Source organism: Oncorhynchus mykiss, unplaced genomic scaffold (genome assembly GCF_013265735.2).
Source record: "Oncorhynchus mykiss isolate Arlee unplaced genomic scaffold, USDA_OmykA_1.1 un_scaffold_284, whole genome shotgun sequence".
Lineage (NCBI taxonomy): Eukaryota > Metazoa > Chordata > Actinopteri > Salmoniformes > Salmonidae > Oncorhynchus > Oncorhynchus mykiss.
In genome coordinates this window covers 33,262-53,900 of record NW_023493738.1, presented here as the reverse complement: position 1 = coordinate 53,900, position 20,639 = coordinate 33,262, and the positions used below count along the sequence as shown (strand labels likewise).

Below are 20,639 nucleotides of genomic sequence, written 5' to 3'. Positions count from 1 at the left end.
TGGGACAGATGGCCTGCAGTCCTATCCCAAATGGACAACTAATCCCTATGTACTTGCGGAGATCTGAGAGGATGCGATTGGTATAAGAAACACGACTAAACTTCAACCTCCGGAGGGGTCAAAAAAATACATTTTCGTTGTCGGCAGGATTTGAACCTGCGCAGGAAGATCCTAATGGATTTTTAGTCCATTGCCTTAACCACTCGGCCACGATAACGTTGACAGAAGAAAACAAGCTTGTTAGGAGTGAATGGGCCAACAGGCATAGCCTACAGAAAGTGAAATTTAACAACTGAAAGATAATGCAGTAACTCATTATAATGCAATAACACAAAATGTTCCCCTCATTCATTTGTTATTAAGTCCAGCTGTTTTCTTATTTAACATTGATCTTTGCTCAGCTCCAGAAGGTCTGCATTTGAGAGTGTTTATTATGAATTGTTATTTCACTGTGTGAAGTTGTTATTTCATCATTCTTATTATTACTGCTGAGCAGCATGACTCCTGAGAGGCACTAAAAAACTGTCAGAAGTGGGATTTGAACCCACGCCTCCATGGGAGACTGCGACAAGAACGCAGCGCCTTAGACCACTCGGCCATCCTGACTACAGCACAGTAACTGGGTATAGGTTTAAAGTGTATGCGGTAAAAGTAGAAATATGAACAACGCTCTAAAATCACCACAGAGACCAGAACAACTATGCACGATACTGACTTGTACTTTCAATAGTAATTTGTTTTTATAAATTAAAAAGTCCAGTCATTGATTTAACCTCAATATGGCCTTCAATGGGAAAGAGTAGTAAATCGCCATTGAATGAGCGCTAAACTGGCATCAGAATATGGCCATTCTGATATAAATGATAAAATTCCTCAGATAAGACTGAAAAAGTGTCTGGAAATATCAGCAACCATCAGGGTAAGAGTGACAACAGGTCCACATGGGGGAAATCCTTACAAATGGCTTAATGGGTCATTTCAACGCAATCGTGTTATTATTTATTTTTAGGGTTTAACAAGGCAGCTCACCTGTGACTTGACATTAGATGCGGCGACTTTGATTACCCTGCAGACGATATTTTTGTTCTTCCCGCCAATACAATCCACTGACAACGACCGACGAGTTCTGCGTTCCGAGATTATTTTTGTTATTTGCCTGTTTGGGGCCCGCCTGTGAAATTGCGCGATTCTTGCAATTCTCTTTCAGCCTCTCATCAACTAGCTGTTTTTGCAGAATATTAAAAATATGATAGTTATTCACTACTCATATTAACTAGGTGTCATTTACGTTACCTTAAGTCATTTATTTTTCAAACTGGATTTTACAAAGGTGCATGACATGCAGGCGCTAAAAAATTGTCAGGAGGGGGTTTCAAACCATGCCTATAGGGGAGTCTGCGACCTGAATGACTTAATGGTTATTTTCAATGCAATCAAGTTTTTTCTTTTTCTTTTACGGTTTAACAAGGTTTTTCACCTGTTACCTGTGGCTTGACTTTAGATGTGGCCAGTTCGATTACCCTGCAGCCTAAGAGTGTCTTCAGAATATGGCCAATTTGACATGAATTTAAAAATGCCTCAGATAGGACCAAAAAAGTGTCCGGAGCTTCCCGTCAGGGTAAGAGTGACAACAGGTTTCCACATGTCAAAATGGGGGAAATCTTAGCAAATGGCTTCATGGTTATTCATGAGAATCGTGTTGTTGTATTGTTGAGTGTATCATGGGATCTCACCTGAAATCTGTGGCTTGACTACAAACCTGTAACCTATGCTACTGTGGCCAAAGAGCTAGAAGGCTGGATAACCAGGTGTGTAAAGGTTTGAAGTGGGATAGATGGCCTGCAGTCCTATCCCAAATGGACAACTAATCCCTATGTACTTGCGGAGATCTGAGAGGATGCGATTGGTATAAGAAACACGACTAAACTTCAACCTCCGGAGGGGTCAAAAAAAAGCATTTTCGTTGTCGGCAGGATTTGAACCTGCGCAGGAAGATCCTAATGAATTTCTAGTCCATCGCCTTAACCACTCGGCCACGACAACGTTGACAGAAGAAAACAGGCTTGTTAGGAGTGAATGGGCCAACAGGCATAGCCTACAGAAAGTGAAATTTAACAACAAGATAATGCAGTAACTCATTATAATGCAATAACACAAAATGTTCCCCTCATTCATTTGTTATTAAGTCCAGCTGTTTTCTTATTTAACCTTGATCTTTGCTCAGCTCCAGAAGGTCTGCATTTGAGAGTGTTTATTATGAATTGTTATTTCACTGTGTGAAGTTGTTATTTCATCATTCTTATTATTACTGCTGAGCAGCATGACTCCTGAGAGGCACTAAAAAACTGTCAGAAGTGGGATTTGAACCCACGCCTCCATGGGAGACTGCGACCTGAACGCAGCGCCTTAGACCACTCGGCCATCCTGACTACAGCACAGTAACTGGGTATAGGTTTAAAGTGTATGCGGTAAAAGTAGAAATATGAACAACGCTCTAAAATCACCACAGAGACCAGAACAACTATGCACGATACTGACTTGTACTTTCAATAGTCATTTGTTTTTATAAATTAAAAAGTCCAGTCATTGATTTAACCTCAATATGGCCTTCAATGGGAAAGAGTAGTAAATCGCCATTGAATGAGCGCTAAACTGGCATCAGAATATGGCCATTCTGATATAAATGATAAAATTCCTCAGATAAGACTGAAAAAGTGTCTGGAAATATCAGCAACCATCAGGGTAAGAGTGACAACAGGTCCACATGGGGGAAATCCTTACAAATGGCTTAATGGGTCATTTCAACGCAATCGTGTTATTATTTATTTTTAGGGTTTAACAAGGCAGCTCACCTGTGACTTGACATTAGATGCGGCGACTTTGATTACCCTGCAGACGATATTTTTGTTCTTCCCGCCAATACAATCCACTGACAACGACCGACGAGTTCTGCGTTCCGAGATTATTTTTGTTATTTGCCTGTTTGGGGCCCGCCTGTGAAATTGCGCGATTCTTGCAATTCTCTTTCAGCCTCTCATCAACTAGCTGTTTTTGCAGAATATTAAAAATATGATAGTTATTCACTACTCATATTAACTAGGTGTCATTTACGTTACCTTAAGTCATTTATTTTTCAAACTGGATTTTACAAAGGTGCATGACATGCAGGCGCTAAAAAATTGTCAGGAGGGGGTTTCAAACCATGCCTATAGGGGAGTCTGCGACCTGAATGACTTAATGGTTATTTTCAATGCAATCAAGTTTTTTCTTTTTCTTTTAGGGTTTAACAAGGTTTTTCACCTGTTACCTGTGGCTTGACTTTAGATGTGGCCAGTTCGATTACCCTGCAGCCTAAGAGTGTCTTCAGAATATGGCCAATTTGACATGAATTTAAAAATGCCTCAGATAGGACCAAAAAAGTGTCCGGAGCTTCCCGTCAGGGTAAGAGTGACAACAGGTTTCCACATGTCAAAATGGGGGAAATCTTAGCAAATGGCTTCATGGTTATTCATGAGAATCGTGTTGTTGTATTGTTGAGTGTATCATGGGATCTCACCTGAAATCTGTGGCTTGACTACAAACCTGTAACCTATGCTACTGTGGCCAAAGAGCTAGAAGGCTGGATAACCAGGTGTGTAAAGGTTTGAAGTGGGATAGATGGCCTGCAGTCCTATCCCAAATGGACAACTAATCCCTATGTACTTGCGGAGATCTGAGAGGATGCGATTGGTATAAGAAACACGACTAAACTTCAACCTCCGGAGGGGTCAAAAAAAAGCATTTTCGTTGTCGGCAGGATTTGAACCTGCGCAGGAAGATTCTAATGGATTTCCAGTCCATCGCCTTAACCACTCGGCCACTACAATGTTGACAGAAGAAAACAGGCTTGTTAGGAGTGAATGGGCCAACAGGCATAGCCTACAGAAAGTGAAATGTAACAACTGAAAGATAATGCAGTAACTCATTATAATGCAATAACACAAAATGTTCCCCTCATTCATTTGTTATTAAGTCCAGCTGTTTTCTTATTTAACCTTGATCTTTGCTCAGCTCCAGAAGGTCTGCATTTGAGAGTGTTTATTATGAATTGTTATTTCACTGTGTGAAGTTGTTATTTCATCATTCTTATTATTACTGCTGAGCAGCATGACTCCTGAGAGGCACTAAAAAACTGTCAGAAGTGGGATTTGAACCCACGCCTCCATGGGAGACTGCGACCTGAACACAGCGCCTTAGACCGCTGGGCCATCCTGACTACAGCACAGTAACTGGGTATCCGGTTAAAGTGTATGCGGTAAAAGTAGAAATATGAACAACGCTCTAAAATCACCACAGAGACCAGAACAACTATGCACGATACTGACTTGTACTTTCAATAGTCATTTGTTTTTATAAATTAAAAAGTCCAGTCATTGATTTAACCTCAATATGGCCTTCAATGGGAAAGAGTAGTAAATCGCCATTGAATGAGCGCTAAACTGGCATCAGAATATGGCCATTCTGATATAAATGATAAAATTCCTCAGATAAGACTGAAAAAGTGTCTGGAAATATCAGCAACCATCAGGGTAAGAGTGACAACAGGTCCACATGGGGGAAATCCTTACAAATGTCTTAATGGGTCATTTCAACACAATCGTGTTATTATTTATTTTTAGGGTTTAACAAGGCAGCTCACCTGTGACTTGACATTAGATGTGGCGACTTCGATTACCCTGCAGACGATATTTTTGTTCTTCCCGCCAATACAATCCACTCACAACGACCGACGAGTTCTGCGTTCCGAGATTATTTTTGTTATTTGCCTGTTTGGGGCCCGCCTGTGAAATTGCGCGATTCTTGCAATTCTCTTTCAGCCTCTCATCAACTAGCTGTTTTTGCAGAATATTAAAAATATGATAGTTATTCACTACTCATATTAACTAGGTGTCATTTACGTTACCTTAAGTCATTTATTTTTCAACTGGATTTTACAAAGGTGCATGACATGCAGGCGCTAAAAAATTGTCAGGAGGGGGTTTCAAACCATGCCTATAGGGGAGTCTGCGACCTGAATGACTTAATGGTTATTGTCAATGCAATCAAGTTTTTTCTTTTTCTTTTAGGGTTTAACAAGGTTTCTCACCTGTTACCTGTGGCTTGACTTTAGATGTGGCCAGTTCGATTACCCTGCAGACTATAAGAGTGTCTTCAGAATATGGCCAATTTGACATGAATTTAAAAATGCCTCAGATAGGACCAAAAAAGTGTCTGGAGCTTCCCGTCAGGGTAAGAGTGACAACAGGTTTCCACATGTCAAAATGGGGGAAATCTTAGCAAATGGCTTCATGGTTATTCATGAGAATCGTGTTGTTGTATTGTTGAGTGTATCATGGGATCTCTCCTGAAATCTGTGGCTTGACTACAAACCTGTAACCTATGCTACTGTGGCCTATAGAGCTAGAAGGCTGGATAACCAGGTGTGTAAAGGTGTGAAGTGGGATAGATGGCCTGCAGTCCTATCCCAAATGGACAACTAATCCCTATGTACTTGCGGAGATCTGAGAGGATGCGATTGGTATAAGAAACACGACTAAACTTCAACCTCCGGAGGGGTCAAAAAAATGCATTTTCGTTGTCGGCAGGATTTGAACCTGCGCAGGAAGATCCTAATGGATTTTTAGTCCATCGCCTTAACCACTCTGCCACGACAACGTTGACAGAAGAAAACAGGCTTGTTAGGAGTGAATGGGCCAACAGGCATAGCCTACAGAAAGTGAAATTTAACAACTGAAAGATAATGCAGTAACTCATTATAATGCAATAACACAAAATGTTCCCCTCATTCATTTGTTATTAAGTCCAGCTGTTTTCTTATTTAACCTTGATCTTTGCTCAGCTCCAGAAGGTCTGCATTTGAGAGTGTTTATTATGAATTGCTATTTCACTGTGTGAAGTTGTTATTTCATCATTCTTATTATTACTGCTGAGCAGCATGACTCCTGAGAGGCACTAAAAAACTGTCAGAAGTGGGATTTGAACCCACGCCTCCATGGGAGACTGCGACCTGAACGCAGCGCCTTAGACCGCTCGGCCATCCTGACTACAGCACAGTAACTGGGTATCGGGTTAAAGTGTATGCGGTAAAAGTAGAAATATGAACAACGCTCTAAAATCACCACAGAGACCAGAACAACTATGCACGATACTGACTTGCACTTTCAATAGTCATTTGTTTTTATAAATTAAAAAGTCCAGTCATTGATTTAACCTCAATATGGCCTTCAATGGGAAAGAGTAGTAAATCGCCATTGAATGAGCGCTAAACTGGCATCAGAATATGGCCATTCTGATATAAATGATAAAATTCCTCAGATAAGACTGAAAAAGTGTCTGGAAATATCAGCAACCATCAGGGTAAGAGTGACAACAGGTCCACATGGGGGAAATCCTTACAAATGTCTTAATGGGTCATTTCAACACAATCGTGTTATTATTTATTTTTAGGGTTTAACAAGGCAGCTCACCTGTGACTTGACATTAGATGTGGCGACTTCGATTACCCTGCAGACGATATTTTTGTTCTTCCCGCCAATACAATCCACTCACAACGACCGACGAGTTCTGCGTTCCGAGATTATTTTTGTTATTTGCCTGTTTGGGGCCCGCCTGTGAAATTGCGCGATTCTTGCAATTCTCTTTCAGCCTCTCATCAACTAGCTGTTTTTGCAGAATATTAAAAATATGATAGTTATTCACTACTCATATTAACTAGGTGTCATTTACGTTACCTTAAGTCATTTATTTTTCAACTGGATTTTACAAAGGTGCATGACATGCAGGCGCTAAAAAATTGTCAGGAGGGGGTTTCAAACCATGCCTATAGGGGAGTCTGCGACCTGAATGACTTAATGGTTATTGTCAATGCAATCAAGTTTTTTCTTTTTCTTTTAGGGTTTAACAAGGTTTCTCACCTGTTACCTGTGGCTTGACTTTAGATGTGGCCAGTTCGATTACCCTGCAGACTATAAGAGTGTCTTCAGAATATGGCCAATTTGACATGAATTTAAAAATGCCTCAGATAGGACCAAAAAAGTGTCTGGAGCTTCCCGTCAGGGTAAGAGTGACAACAGGTTTCCACATGTCAAAATGGGGGAAATCTTAGCAAATGGCTTCATGGTTATTCATGAGAATCGTGTTGTTGTATTGTTGAGTGTATCATGGGATCTCTCCTGAAATCTGTGGCTTGACTACAAACCTGTAACCTATGCTACTGTGGCCTATAGAGCTAGAAGGCTGGATAACCAGGTGTGTAAAGGTGTGAAGTGGGATAGATGGCCTGCAGTCCTATCCCAAATGGACAACTAATCCCTATGTACTTGCGGAGATCTGAGAGGATGCGATTGGTATAAGAAACACGACTAAACTTCAACCTCCGGAGGGGTCAAAAAAATGCATTTTCGTTGTCGGCAGGATTTGAACCTGCGCAGGAAGATCCTAATGGATTTTTAGTCCATCGCCTTAACCACTCTGCCACGACAACGTTGACAGAAGAAAACAGGCTTGTTAGGAGTGAATGGGCCAACAGGCATAGCCTACAGAAAGTGAAATTTAACAACTGAAAGATAATGCAGTAACTCATTATAATGCAATAACACAAAATGTTCCCCTCATTCATTTGTTATTAAGTCCAGCTGTTTTCTTATTTAACCTTGATCTTTGCTCAGCTCCAGAAGGTCTGCATTTGAGAGTGTTTATTATGAATTGCTATTTCACTGTGTGAAGTTGTTATTTCATCATTCTTATTATTACTGCTGAGCAGCATGACTCCTGAGAGGCACTAAAAAACTGTCAGAAGTGGGATTTGAACCCACGCCTCCATGGGAGACTGCGACCTGAACGCAGCGCCTTAGACCGCTCGGCCATCCTGACTACAGCACAGTAACTGGGTATCGGGTTAAAGTGTATGCGGTAAAAGTAGAAATATGAACAACGCTCTAAAATCACCACAGAGACCAGAACAACTATGCACGATACTGACTTGCACTTTCAATAGTCATTTGTTTTTATAAATTAAAAAGTCCAGTCATTGATTTAACCTCAATATGGCCTTCAATGGGAAAGAGTAGTAAATCGTCATTGAATGAGCGCTAAACTGGCATCAGAATATGGCCATTCTGATATAAATGATAAAATTCCTCAGATAAGACTGAAAAAGTGTCTGGAAATATCAGCAACCATCAGGGTAAGAGTGACAACAGGTCCACATGGGGGAAATCCTTACAAATGGCTTAATGGGTCATTTCAACGCAATCGTGTTATTATTTATTTTTAGGGTTTAACAAGGCAGCTCACCTGTGACTTGACATTAGATGCGGCGACTTCGATTACCCTGCAGACGATATTTTTGTTCTTCCCGCCAATACAATCCACTGACAACGACCGACGAGTTCTGCGTTCCGAGATTATTTTTGTTATTTGCCTGTTTGGGGCCCGCCTGTGAAATTGCGCGATTCTTGCAATTCTCTTTCAGCCTCTCATCAACTAGCTGTTTTTGCAGAATATTAAAAATACGATAGTTATTCACTACTCATATTAACTAGGTGTCATTTACTTTACCTTAAGTCATTTATTTTTCAACTGGATTTTACAAAGGTGCATGACATGCAGGCGCTAAAAAGTTGTCAGGAGGGGGTTTCAAACCATGCCTATAGGGGAGCTGTGACCTGAATGACTTAATGGTTATTTTCAATGCAATCAAGTTTTTTCTTTTTCTTTTAGGGTTTAACAAGGTTTCTCACCTGTTACCTGTGGCTTGACTTTAGATGTGGCCAGTTCGATTACCCTGCAGACTATAAGAGTGTCTTCAGAATATGGCCAATTTGACATGAATTTAAAAATGCCTCAGATAGGACCAAAAAAGTGTCTGGAGCTTCCCGTCAGGGTAAGAGTGACAACAGGTTTCCACATGTCAAAATGGGGTAATCTTAGCAAATGGCTTAATGGTTATTCATGAGAATCGTGTTGTTGTATTGTTGAGTGTATCATGGGATCTCACCTGAAATCTGTGGCTTGACTACAAACCTGTAACCTATGCAACTGTGGCCTATAGAGCTAGAAGGCTGGATAACCAGGTGTGTAAAGGTGTGAAGTGGGATAGATGGCCTGCAGTCCTACCCCAAATGGACAACTAATCCCTATGTACTTGCGGAGATCTGAGAGGATGCGATTGGTATAAGAAACACGACTAAACCTCAACCTCCGGAGGGGTCAAAAAAATGCATTTTCTTTGTAGGCAGGACTTGAACCTACACAGGAAGATCCTAATGGATTTCTAGTCCATCACCTTAACCACTCGGCCACTACAACATTGACAGAAGGAAACAGGCTTGTTAGGAGTGAATGGGCCAACAGGCATAGCCTACAGAAAGTGAAATTTAACAACTGAAAGATAATGCAGTAACTCATTATAATGCAATAACACAAAATGTTCCCCTCATTCATTTGTTATTAAGTCCAGCTGTTTTCTTATTTAACCTTGATCTTTGCTCAGCTCCAGAAGGTCTGCATTTGAGAGTGTTTATTATGAATTGCTATTTCACTGTGTGAAGTTGTTATTTCATCATTCTTATTATTACTGCTGAGCAGCATGACTCCTGAGAGGCACTAAAAAACTGTCAGAAGTGGGATTTGAACCCACGCCTCCATAGGAGACTGCGACCTGAACGCAGCGCCTTAGACCGCTCGGCCATCCTGACTACAGCACAGTAACTGGGTATCGGGTTAAAGTGTATGCGGTAAAAGTAGAAATATGAACAACGCTCTAAAATCACCACAGAGACCAGAACAACTATGCACGATACTGACTTGCACTTTCAATAGTCATTTGTTTTTATAAATTAAAAAGTCCAGTCATTGATTTAACCTCAATATGGCCTTCAATGGGAAAGAGTAGTAAATCGTCATTGAATGAGCGCTAAACTGGCATCAGAATATGGCCATTCTGATATTAATGATAAAATTCCTCAGATAAGACTGAAAAAGTGTCTGGAAATATCAGCAACCATCAGGGTAAGAGTGACAACAGGTCCACATGGGGGAAATCCTTACAAATGGCTTAATGGGTCATTTCAACGCAATCGTGTTATTATTTATTTTTAGGGTTTAACAAGGCAGCTCACCTGTGACTTGACATTAGATGCGGCGACTTCGATTACCCTGCAGACGATATTTTTGTTCTTCCCGCCAATACAATCCACTGACAACGACCGACGAGTTCTGCGTTCCGAGATTATTTTTGTTATTTGCCTGTTTGGGGCCCGCCTGTGAAATTGCGCGATTCTTGCAATTCTCTTTCAGCCTCTCATCAACTAGCTGTTTTTGCAGAATATTAAAAATACGATAGTTATTCACTACTCATATTAACTAGGTGTCATTTACTTTACCTTAAGTCATTTATTTTTCAACTGGATTTTACAAAGGTGCATGACATGCAGGCGCTAAAAAGTTGTCAGGAGGGGGTTTCAAACCATGCCTATAGGGGAGCTGTGACCTGAATGACTTAATGGTTATTTTCAATGCAATCAAGTTTTTTCTTTTTCTTTTAGGGTTTAACAAGGTTTCTCACCTGTTACCTGTGGCTTGACTTTAGATGTGGCCAGTTCGATTACCCTGCAGACTATAAGAGTGTCTTCAGAATATGGCCAATTTGACATGAATTTAAAAATGCCTCAGATAGGACCAAAAAAGTGTCTGGAGCTTCCCGTCAGGGTAAGAGTGACAACAGGTTTCCACATGTCAAAATGGGGTAATCTTAGCAAATGGCTTAATGGTTATTCATGAGAATCGTGTTGTTGTATTGTTGAGTGTATCATGGGATCTCACCTGAAATCTGTGGCTTGACTACAAACCTGTAACCTATGCAACTGTGGCCTATAGAGCTAGAAGGCTGGATAACCAGGTGTGTAAAGGTGTGAAGTGGGATAGATGGCCTGCAGTCCTACCCCAAATGGACAACTAATCCCTATGTACTTGCGGAGATCTGAGAGGATGCGATTGGTATAAGAAACACGACTAAACCTCAACCTCCGGAGGGGTCAAAAAAATGCATTTTCTTTGTAGGCAGGATTTGAACCTACACAGGAAGATCCTAATGGATTTCTAGTCCATCACCTTAACCACTCGGCCACGACAACATTGACAGAAGGAAACAGGCTTGTTAGGAGTGAATGGGCCAACAGGCATAGCCTACAGAAAGTGAAATTTAACAACTGAAAGATAATGCAGTAACTCATTATAATGCAATAACACAAAATGTTCCCCTCATTCATTTGTTATTAAGTCCAGCTGTTTTCTTATTTAACCTTGATCTTTGCTCAGCTCCAGTAGGTCTGCATTTGAGAGTGTTTATTATGAATTGTTATTTCACTGTGTGAAGTTGTTATTTCATCATTCTTATTATTACTGCTGAGCAGCATGACTCCTGAGAGGCACTAAAAAACTGTCAGAAGTGGGATTTGAACCCACGCCTCCATGGGAGACTGCGACCTGAACGCAGCGCCTTAGACCGCTCGGCCATCCTGACTACAGCACAGTAACTGGGTATCGGGTTAAAGTGTATGCGGTAAAAGTAGAAATATGAACAACGCTCTAAAATCACCACAGAGACCAGAACAACTATGCACGATACTGACTTGCACTTTCAATAGTCATTTGTTTTTATAAATTAAAAAGTCCAGTCATTGATTTAACCTCAATATGGCCTTCAATGGGAAAGAGTAGTAAATCGCCATTGAATGAGCGCTAAACTGGCATCAGAATATGGCCATTCTGATATAAATGATAAAATTCCTCAGATAAGACTGAAAAAGTGTCTGGAAATATCAGCAACCATCAGGGTAAGAGTGACAACAGGTCCACATGGGGGAAATCCTTACAAATGGCTTAATGGGTCATTTCAACGCAATCGTGTTATTATTTATTTTTAGGGTTTAACAAGGCAGCTGACCTGTGACTTGACATTAGATGCGGCGACTTCGATTACCCTGCAGACAATATTTTTGTTCTTCCCGCCAATACAATCCACTGACAACGACCGACGAGTTCTGCGTTCCGAGGTTATTTTTGTTATTTGCCTGTTTGGGGCCAACCTGTGAAATTGCGCGATTCTTGCAATTCTCTTTCAGCCTCTCATCAACTAGCTGTTTTTGCAGAATATTAAAAATACGATAGTTATTCACTACTCATATTAACTAGGTGTCATTTACGTTACCTTAAGTCATTTATTTTTCAACTGGATTTTACAAAGGTGCATGACATGCAGGCGCTAAAAAGTTGTCAGGAGGGGGTTTCAAACCATGCCTATAGGGGAGTCTGCGACCTGAATGACTTAATGGTTATTTTCAATGCAATCAAGTTTTTTCTTTTTCTTTTAGGGTTTAACAAGGTTTCTCACCTGTTACCTGTGGCTTGACTTTAGATGTGGCCAGTTCGATTACCCTGCAGACTATAAGAGTGTCTTCAGAATATGGCCAATTTGACATGAATTTAAAAATGCCTCAGATAGGACCAAAAAAGTGTCTGGAGCTTCCCGTCAGGGTAAGAGTGACAACAGGTTTCCACATGTCAAAATGGGGTAATCTTAGCAAATGGCTTAATGGTTATTCATGAGAATCGTGTTGTTGTATTGTTGAGTGTATCATGGGATCTCACCTGAAATCTGTGGCTTGACTACAAACCTGTAACCTATGCAACTGTGGCCTATAGAGCTAGAAGGCTGGATAACCAGGTGTGTAAAGGTGTGAAGTGGGATAGATGGCCTGCAGTCCTACCCCAAATGGACAACTAATCCCTATGTACTTGCGGAGATCTGAGAGGATGCGATTGGTATAAGAAACACGACTAAACCTCAACCTCCGGAGGGGTCAAAAAACTGCATTTTCTTTGTAGGCAGGATTTGAACCTACACAGGAAGATCCTAATGGATTTCTAGTCCATCACCTTAACCACTCGGCCACGACAACATTGACAGAAGGAAACAGGCTTGTTAGGAGTGAATGGGCAAACAGGCATAGCCTACAGAAAGTGAAATTTAACAACTGAAAGATAATGCAGTAACTCATTATAATGCAATAACACAAAATGTTCCCCTCATTCATTTGTTATTAAGTCCATCTGTTTTCTTATTTAACCTTGATCTTTGCTCAGCTCCAGTAGGTCTGCATTTGAGAGTGTTTATTATGAATTGTTATTTCACTGTGTGAAGTTGTTATTTCATCATTCTTATTATTACTGCTGAGCAGCATGACTCCTGAGAGGCACTAAAAAACTGTCAGAAGTGGGATGTGAACCCACGCCTCCATGGGAGACTGCGACCTGAACGCAGCGCCTTCGACCGCTCGGCCATCCTGACTACAGCACAGTCACTGGGTATCGGGTTAAAGTGTATGCGGTAAAAGTAGAAATATGAACAACGCTCTAAAATCACCACAGAGACCAGAACAACTATGCACGATACTGACTTGCACTTTCAATAGTCATTTGTTTTTATAAATTAAAAAGTCCAGTCATTGATTTAACCTCAATATGGCCTTCAATAGGAAAGAGTAGTAAATCGTCATTGAATGAGCGCTAAACTGGCATCAGAATATGGCCATTCTGATATAAATGATACAATTCCTCAGATAAGACTGAAAAAGTGTCTGGAAATATCAGCAACCATCAGGGTAAGAGTGACAACAGGTCCACATTGGGGAAATCCTTACAAATGGCTTAATGAGTCATTTCAACGCAATCGTGTTATTATTTATTTTTAGGGTTTAACAAGGCAGCTCACCTGTGACTTGACATTAGATGCGGCGACTTTGATTACCCTGCAGACGATATTTTTGGTCTTCCCGCCAATACAATCCACTGACAACGACCGACGAGTTCTGCGTTCCAAGATTATTTTTGTTATTTGCCTGTTTGGGGCCCGCCTGTGAAATTGCGCGATTCTTGCAATTCTCTTTCAGCCTCTCATCAACTAGCTGTTTTTGCAGAATATTAAAAATACGATAGTTATTCACTACTCATATTAACTAGGTGTCATTTACGTTACCTTAAGTCATTTATTTTTCAACTGGATTTTACAAAGGTGCATGACATGCAGGCGCTAAAAAGTTGTCAGGAGGGGGTTTCAAACCATGCCTATAGGGGAGTCTGCGACCTGAATGACTTAATGGTTATTTTCAATGCAATCGAGTTTTTTCTTTTTCTTTTAGGGTTTAACAAGGTTTCTCACCTGTTACCTGTGGCTTGACTTTAGATGTGGCCAGTTCGATTACCCTGCAGCCTAAGAGTGTCTTCAGAATATGGCCAATTTGACATGAATTTAAAAATGCCTCAGTTAGGACCAAAAAAGTGTCTGGAGCTTCCCGTCAGGGTAAGAGTGACAACAGGTTTCCACATGTCAAAATGGGGGAAATCTTAGCAAATGGCTTCATGGTTATTCATGAGAATCGTGTTGTTGTATTGTTGAGTGTATCATGGGATCTCACCTGAAATCTGTGGCTTGACTACAAACCTGTAACCTATGCTACTGTGGCCTATAGAGCTAGAAGGCTGGATAACCAGGTGTGTAAAGGTGTGAAGTGGGATAGATGGCCTGCAGTCCTATCCCAAATGGACAACTAATCCCTATGTACTTGCGGAGATCTGAGAGGATGCGATTGGTATAAGAAACACGACTAAACTTCAACCTCCGGAGGGGTCAAAAAAATACATTTTCGTTGTCGGCAGGATTTGAACCTGCGCAGGAAGATCCTAATGGATTTCTAGTCCATCGCCTTAACCACTCGGCCACGACAACGTTGACAGAAGAAAGCAAGCTTGTTAGGAGTGAATGGGCCAACAGGCATAGCCTACAGAAAGTGAAATTTAACAACTGAAAGATAATGCAGTAACTCATTATAATGCAATAACACAAAATGTTCCCCTCATTCATTTGTTATTAAGTCCAGCTGTTTTCTAATTTAACCTTGATCTTTGCTCAGCTCCAGAAGGTCTGCATTTGAGAGTGTTTATTATGAATTGTTATTTCACTGTGTGAAGTTGTTATTTCATCATTCTTATTATTACTGCTGAGCAGCATGACTCCTGAGAGGCACTAAAAAACTGTCAGAAGTGGGATTTGAACCCACGCCTCCATGGGAGACTGAGACCTGAACGCAGCGCCTTAGACCGCTCGGCCATCCTGACTACAGCACAGTAACTGGGTATCGGGTTAAAGTGTATGCGGTAAAAGTAGAAATATGAACAACGCTCTAAAATCACCACAGAGACCAGAACAAATATGCACGATACTGACTTGCACTTTCAATAGTCATTTGTTTTTATAAATTAAAAAGTCCAGTCATTGATTTAACCTCAATATGGCCTTCAATGGGAAAGAGTAGTAAATCGTCATTGAATGAGCGCTAAACTGGCATCAGAATATGGCCATTCTGATATAAATGATAAAATTCCTCAGATAAGACTGAAAAAGTGTCTGGAAATATCAGCAACCATCAGGGTAAGAGTGACAACAGGTCCACATGGGGGAAATCCTTACAAATGGCTTAATGAGTCATTTCAACGCAATCGTGTTATTATTTATTTTTAGGGTTTAACAAGGCAGCTCACCTGTGACTTGACATTAGATGCGGCGACTTTGATTACCCTGCAGACGATATTTTTGTTCTTCCCGCCAATACAATCCACTGACAACGACCGTCGAGTTCTGCGTTCCGAGATTATTTTTGTTATTTGCCTGTTTGGGGCCCGCCTGTGAAATTGCGCGATTCTTGCAATTCTCTTTCAGCCTCTCATCAACTAGCTGTTTTTGCAGAATATTAAAAATACGATAGTTATTCACTACTCATATTAACTAGGTGTCATTTACGTTACCTTAAGTCATTTATTTTTCAACTGGATTTTACAAAGGTGCATGACATGCAGGCGCTAAAAAATTGTCAGGAGGGGGTTTCAAACCATGCCTATAGGGGAGTCTGCGACCTGAATGACTTAATGGTTATTTTCAATGCAATCAAGTTTTTCTTTTTCTTTTAGGGTTTAACAAGGTTTCTCACCTGTTACCTGTGGCTTGACTTTAGATGTGGCCAGTTCGATTACCCTGCAGCCTAAGAGTGTCTTCAGAATATGGCCAATTTGACATGAATTTAAAAATGCCTCAGATAGGACCAAAAAAGTGTCTGGAGCTTCCCGTCAGGGTAAGAGTGACAACAGGTTTCCACATGTCAAAATGGGGGAAATCTTAGCAAATGGCTTCATGGTTATTCATGAGAATCGTGTTGTTGTATTGTTGAGTGTATCATGGGATCTCACCTGAAATCTGTGGCTTGACTACAAACCTGTAACCTATGCTACTGTGGCCTATAGAGCTAGAAAGCTGGATAACCAGGTGTGTAAAGGTGTGAAGCTTGGCTTGCAGTCCTATCCCAAATGGACAACTAATCCCTATGTACTTGCGGAGATCTGAGAGGATGCGATTGGTATAAGAAACACGACTAAACTTCAACCTCCGGAGGGGTCAAAAAAATGCATTTTCATTGTCGGCAGGATTTGAACCTGCGCTGGAAGATCCTAATGCATTTCTAGTCCATCGCCTTAACCACTCAGCCACGACAACGTCGACAGAAGAAAACAGGCTTGTTAGGAGTGTATGGGCCAACAGGCATAGCCTACAGAAAGTGAAATTTAACAACTGAAAGATAATGCAGTAACTCATTACAATGCAATAACACAAAATGTTCCCCTCATTCATTTGTGATTAAGTCCAGCTGTTTTCTTATTTAACCTTGATCTTTGCTCAGCTCCAGAAGGTCTGCATTTGAGAGTGTTTATTATGAATTGTTATTTCACTGTGTGAAGTTGTTATTTCATCATTCTTATTATTACTGCTGAGCAGCATGACTCCTGAGAGGCACTAAAAAACTGTCAGAAGTGGGATTTGAACCCACGCCTCCATAGGAGACTGCGACCTAAACGCAGCGCCTTAGACCGCTCGGCCATCCTGACTACAGCACAGTAACTGGGTATCGGGTTAAAGTGTATGCGGTAAAAGTAGAAATATGAACAACGCTCTAAAATCACCACAGAGACCAGAACAACTATGCACGATACTGACTTGCACTTTCAATAGTCATTTGTTTTTATAAATTAAAAAGTCCAGTCATTGATTTAACCTCAATATGGCCTTCAATGGGAAAGAGTAGTAAATCGTCATTGAATGAGCGCTAAACTGGCATCAGAATATGGCCATTCTGATATAAATGATAAAATTCCTCAGATAAGACTGAAAAAGTGTCTGGAAATATCAGCAACCATCAGGGTAAGAGTGACAACAGGTCCACATGGGGGAAATCCTTACAAATGGCTTAATGAGTCATTTCAACGCAATCGTGTTATTATTTATTTTTAGGGTTTAACAAGGCAGCTCACCTGTGACTTGACATTAGATGCGGCGACTTTGATTACCCTGCAGACGATATTTTTGTTCTTCCCGCCAATACAATCCACTGACAACGACCGACGAGTTCTGCGTTCCAAGATTATTTTTGTTATTTGCCTGTTTGGGGCCCGCCTGTGAAATTGCGCGATTCTTGCAATTCTCTTTCAGCCTCTCATCAACTAGCTGTTTTTGCAGAATATTAAAAATACGATAGTTATTCACTACTCATATTAACTAGGTGTCATTTACGTTACCTTAAGTCATTTATTTTTCAACTGGATTTTACAAAGGTGCATGACATGCAGGCGCTAAAAAGTTGTCAGGAGGGGGTTTCAAACCATGCCTATAGGGGAGTCTGCGACCTGAATGACTTAATGGTTATTTTCAATGCAATCAAGTTTTTTCTTTTTCTTTTAGGGTTTAACAAGGTTTCTCACCTGTTACCTGTGGCTTGACTTTAGATGTGGCCAGTTCGATTACCCTGCAGCCTAAGAGTGTCTTCAGAATATGGCCAATTTGACATGAATTTAAAAATGCCTCAGTTAGGACCAAAAAAGTGTCTGGAGCTTCCCGTCAGGGTAAGAGTGACAACAGGTTTCCACATGTCAAAATGGGGGAAATCTTAGCAAATGGCTTCATGGTTATTCATGAGAATCGTGTTGTTGTATTGTTGAGTGTATCATGGGATCTCACCTGAAATCTGTGGCTTGACTACAAACCTGTAACCTATGCTACTGTGGCCTATAGAGCTAGAAGGCTGGATAACCAGGTGTGTAAAGGTGTGAAGTGGTATAGATGGCCTGCAGTCCTATCCCAAATGGACAACTAATCCCTATGTACTTGCGGAGATCTGAGAGGATGCGATTGGTATAAGAAACACGACTAAACTTCAACCTCCGGAGGGGTCAAAAAAATGCATTTTCGTTGTCGGCAGGATTTGAACCTGCGCAGGAAGATCCTAATGGATTTCTAGTCCATCGCCTTAACCACTCGGCCACGACAACGTTGACAGATGAAAACAGGCTTGTTAGGAGTGAATGGGCCAACAGGCATAGCCTACAGAAAGTGAAATTTAACAACTGAAAGATAATGCAGTAACTCATTATAATGCAATAACACAAAATGTTCCCCTCATTCATTTGTTATTAAGTCCAGCTGTTTTCTTATTTAACCTTGATCTTTGCTCAGCTCCAGAAGGTCTGCATTTGAGAGTGTTTATTATGAATTGTTATTTCACTGTGTGAACTAAAAAACTGTCAGAAGTGGGATTTGAACCCACGCCTCCATGGGAGACTGCAACCTGAACGCAGCGCCTTAGACCGCTCGGCCATCCTGACTACAGCACAGTAACTGGGTATCGGGTTAAAGTGTATGCGGTAAAAGTAGAAATATGAACAACGCTCTAAAATCACCACAGAGACCAGAACAACAATGCACGATACTGACTTGCACTTTCAATAGTCATTTGTTTTTATAAATTAAAAAGTCCAGTCATTGATTTAACCTCAATATGGCCATCAATGGGAAAGAGTAGTAAATCGTCATTGAATGAGCGCTAAACTGGCATCAGAATATGGCCATTCTGATATAAATGATAAAATTCCTCAGATAAGACTGAAAAAGTGTCTGGAAATATCAGCAACCATCAGGGTAAGAGTGAAAACAGGTCCACATGGTGGAAATCCTTACAAATGGCTTAATGGGTCATTTCAACGCAATCGTGTTATTATTTATTTTTAGGGTTTAACAAGGCAGCTCACCTGTGACTTGACATTAGATGCGGCGACTTCGATTACCCTGCAGACGATATTTTTGTTCTTCCCGCCAATACAATCCACTGACAACGACCGACGAGTTCTGCGTTCCGAGGTTATTTTTGTTATTTGCCTGTTTGGGGCCCGCCTGTGAAATTGCGCGATTCTTGCAATTCTCTTTCAGCCTCTCATCAACTAGCTGTTTTTGCAGAATATTAAAAATACGATAGTTATTCACTACTCATATTAACTAGGTGTCATTTACGTTACCTTAAGTCATTTATTTTTCAACTGGATTTTACAAAGGTGCATGACATGCAGGCGCTAAAAAGTTGTCAGGAGGGGGTTTCAAACCATGCCTATAGGGGAGTCTGCGACCTGAATGACTTAATGGTTATTTTCAATGCAATCAAGTTTTTTCTTTTTCTTTTAGGGTTTAACAAGGTTTCTCACCTGTTACCTGTGGCTTGACTTTAGATGTGGCCAGTTCGATTACCCAGCAGCCTAAGAGTGTCTTCAGAATATGGCTAATTTGACATTTATTTAAAAATGCCTCAGTTAGGACCAAAAAAGTGTCTGGAGCTTCCCGTCAGGGTAAGAGTGACAACAAGTTTCCACATGTCAAAATGGGGGAAATCTTAGCAAATGGCTTCATGGTTATTCATGAGAATCGTGTTGTTGTATTGTTGAGTGTATCATGGGATCTCACCTGAAATCTGTGGCTTGACTACAAACCTGTAACCTATGCTACTGTGGCCTATAGAGCTAGAAGGCTGGATAACCAGGTGTGTAAAGGTGTGAAGTGGGACAGATGGCCTGCAGTCCTATCCCAAATGGACAACTAATCCATATGTACTTGCGGAGATCTGAGAGGATGCGATTGGTATAAGAAACACGACTAAACTTCAACCTCCGGAGGGGTCAAAAAAATGCATTTTCGTTGTCGGCAGGATTTGAACCTACGCAGGAAGATCCTAATGGATTTCTAGTCCATCGCCTTAACCACTCGGCCACGACAACGTTGACAGAAGAAAACAGGCTTGTTAGGAGTGAATGGGCCAACAGGCATAGCCTACAGAAAGTGAAATTTAACAACTGAAAGATAATGCAGTAACTCATTATAATGCAATAACACAAAATGTTCCCCTCATTCATTTGTTATTAAGTCCAGCTGTTTTCTTATTTAACCTTGATCTTTGCTCAGCTCCAGAAGGTCTGCATTTGAGAGTGTTTATTATGAATTGTTATTTCACTGTGTGAACTAAAAAACTGTCAGAAGTGGGATTTGAACCCACGCCTCCATGGGAGACTGCAACCTGAACGCAGCGCCTTAGACCGCTCGGCCATCCTGACTACAGCACAGTAACTGGGTATCGGGTTAAAGTGTATGCGGTAAAAGTAGAAATATGAACAACGCT

The 20,639-nt window shown here is 40.9% G+C and overlaps 14 non-coding genes across 14 annotated transcripts; all 14 read right to left on the bottom strand.

The window, feature by feature from the left end:
* Window positions 1-135: 135 nt before the first annotated feature.
* On the bottom strand, window positions 136-217 carry trnaf-aaa. The gene has a single exon. It is a non-coding gene; the product is annotated as a tRNA-Phe (tRNA).
* Window positions 218-523: 306 nt separating this feature from the next.
* Window positions 524-606, bottom strand: trnak-cuu. Its single transcript has one exon. It is a non-coding gene; the product is annotated as a tRNA-Lys (tRNA).
* A 1,740-nt stretch (window positions 607-2,346) lies between these two features.
* Window positions 2,347-2,429, bottom strand: trnal-cag. Its single transcript has one exon. It is a non-coding gene; the product is annotated as a tRNA-Leu (tRNA).
* A 1,355-nt stretch (window positions 2,430-3,784) lies between these two features.
* On the bottom strand, window positions 3,785-3,866 carry trnas-gga. The gene has a single exon. It is a non-coding gene; the product is annotated as a tRNA-Ser (tRNA).
* Window positions 3,867-5,612: 1,746 nt separating this feature from the next.
* Window positions 5,613-5,694, bottom strand: trnaf-aaa. Its single transcript has one exon. It is a non-coding gene; the product is annotated as a tRNA-Phe (tRNA).
* A 306-nt stretch (window positions 5,695-6,000) lies between these two features.
* trnal-cag lies at window positions 6,001-6,083 on the bottom strand. Its single transcript has one exon. It is a non-coding gene; the product is annotated as a tRNA-Leu (tRNA).
* A 1,357-nt stretch (window positions 6,084-7,440) lies between these two features.
* On the bottom strand, window positions 7,441-7,522 carry trnaf-aaa. Its single transcript has one exon. It is a non-coding gene; the product is annotated as a tRNA-Phe (tRNA).
* A 306-nt stretch (window positions 7,523-7,828) lies between these two features.
* trnal-cag lies at window positions 7,829-7,911 on the bottom strand. The gene has a single exon. It is a non-coding gene; the product is annotated as a tRNA-Leu (tRNA).
* A 1,743-nt stretch (window positions 7,912-9,654) lies between these two features.
* Window positions 9,655-9,737, bottom strand: trnal-cag. Its single transcript has one exon. It is a non-coding gene; the product is annotated as a tRNA-Leu (tRNA).
* Window positions 9,738-11,480: 1,743 nt separating this feature from the next.
* trnal-cag lies at window positions 11,481-11,563 on the bottom strand. Its single transcript has one exon. It is a non-coding gene; the product is annotated as a tRNA-Leu (tRNA).
* Window positions 11,564-14,745: 3,182 nt separating this feature from the next.
* On the bottom strand, window positions 14,746-14,827 carry trnas-aga. Its single transcript has one exon. It is a non-coding gene; the product is annotated as a tRNA-Ser (tRNA).
* A 2,124-nt stretch (window positions 14,828-16,951) lies between these two features.
* Window positions 16,952-17,034, bottom strand: trnal-uag. Its single transcript has one exon. It is a non-coding gene; the product is annotated as a tRNA-Leu (tRNA).
* A 1,355-nt stretch (window positions 17,035-18,389) lies between these two features.
* trnas-aga lies at window positions 18,390-18,471 on the bottom strand. Its single transcript has one exon. It is a non-coding gene; the product is annotated as a tRNA-Ser (tRNA).
* Window positions 18,472-20,159: 1,688 nt separating this feature from the next.
* trnas-aga lies at window positions 20,160-20,241 on the bottom strand. Its single transcript has one exon. It is a non-coding gene; the product is annotated as a tRNA-Ser (tRNA).
* Between the last annotated feature and the right edge of the window lie 398 nt (window positions 20,242-20,639).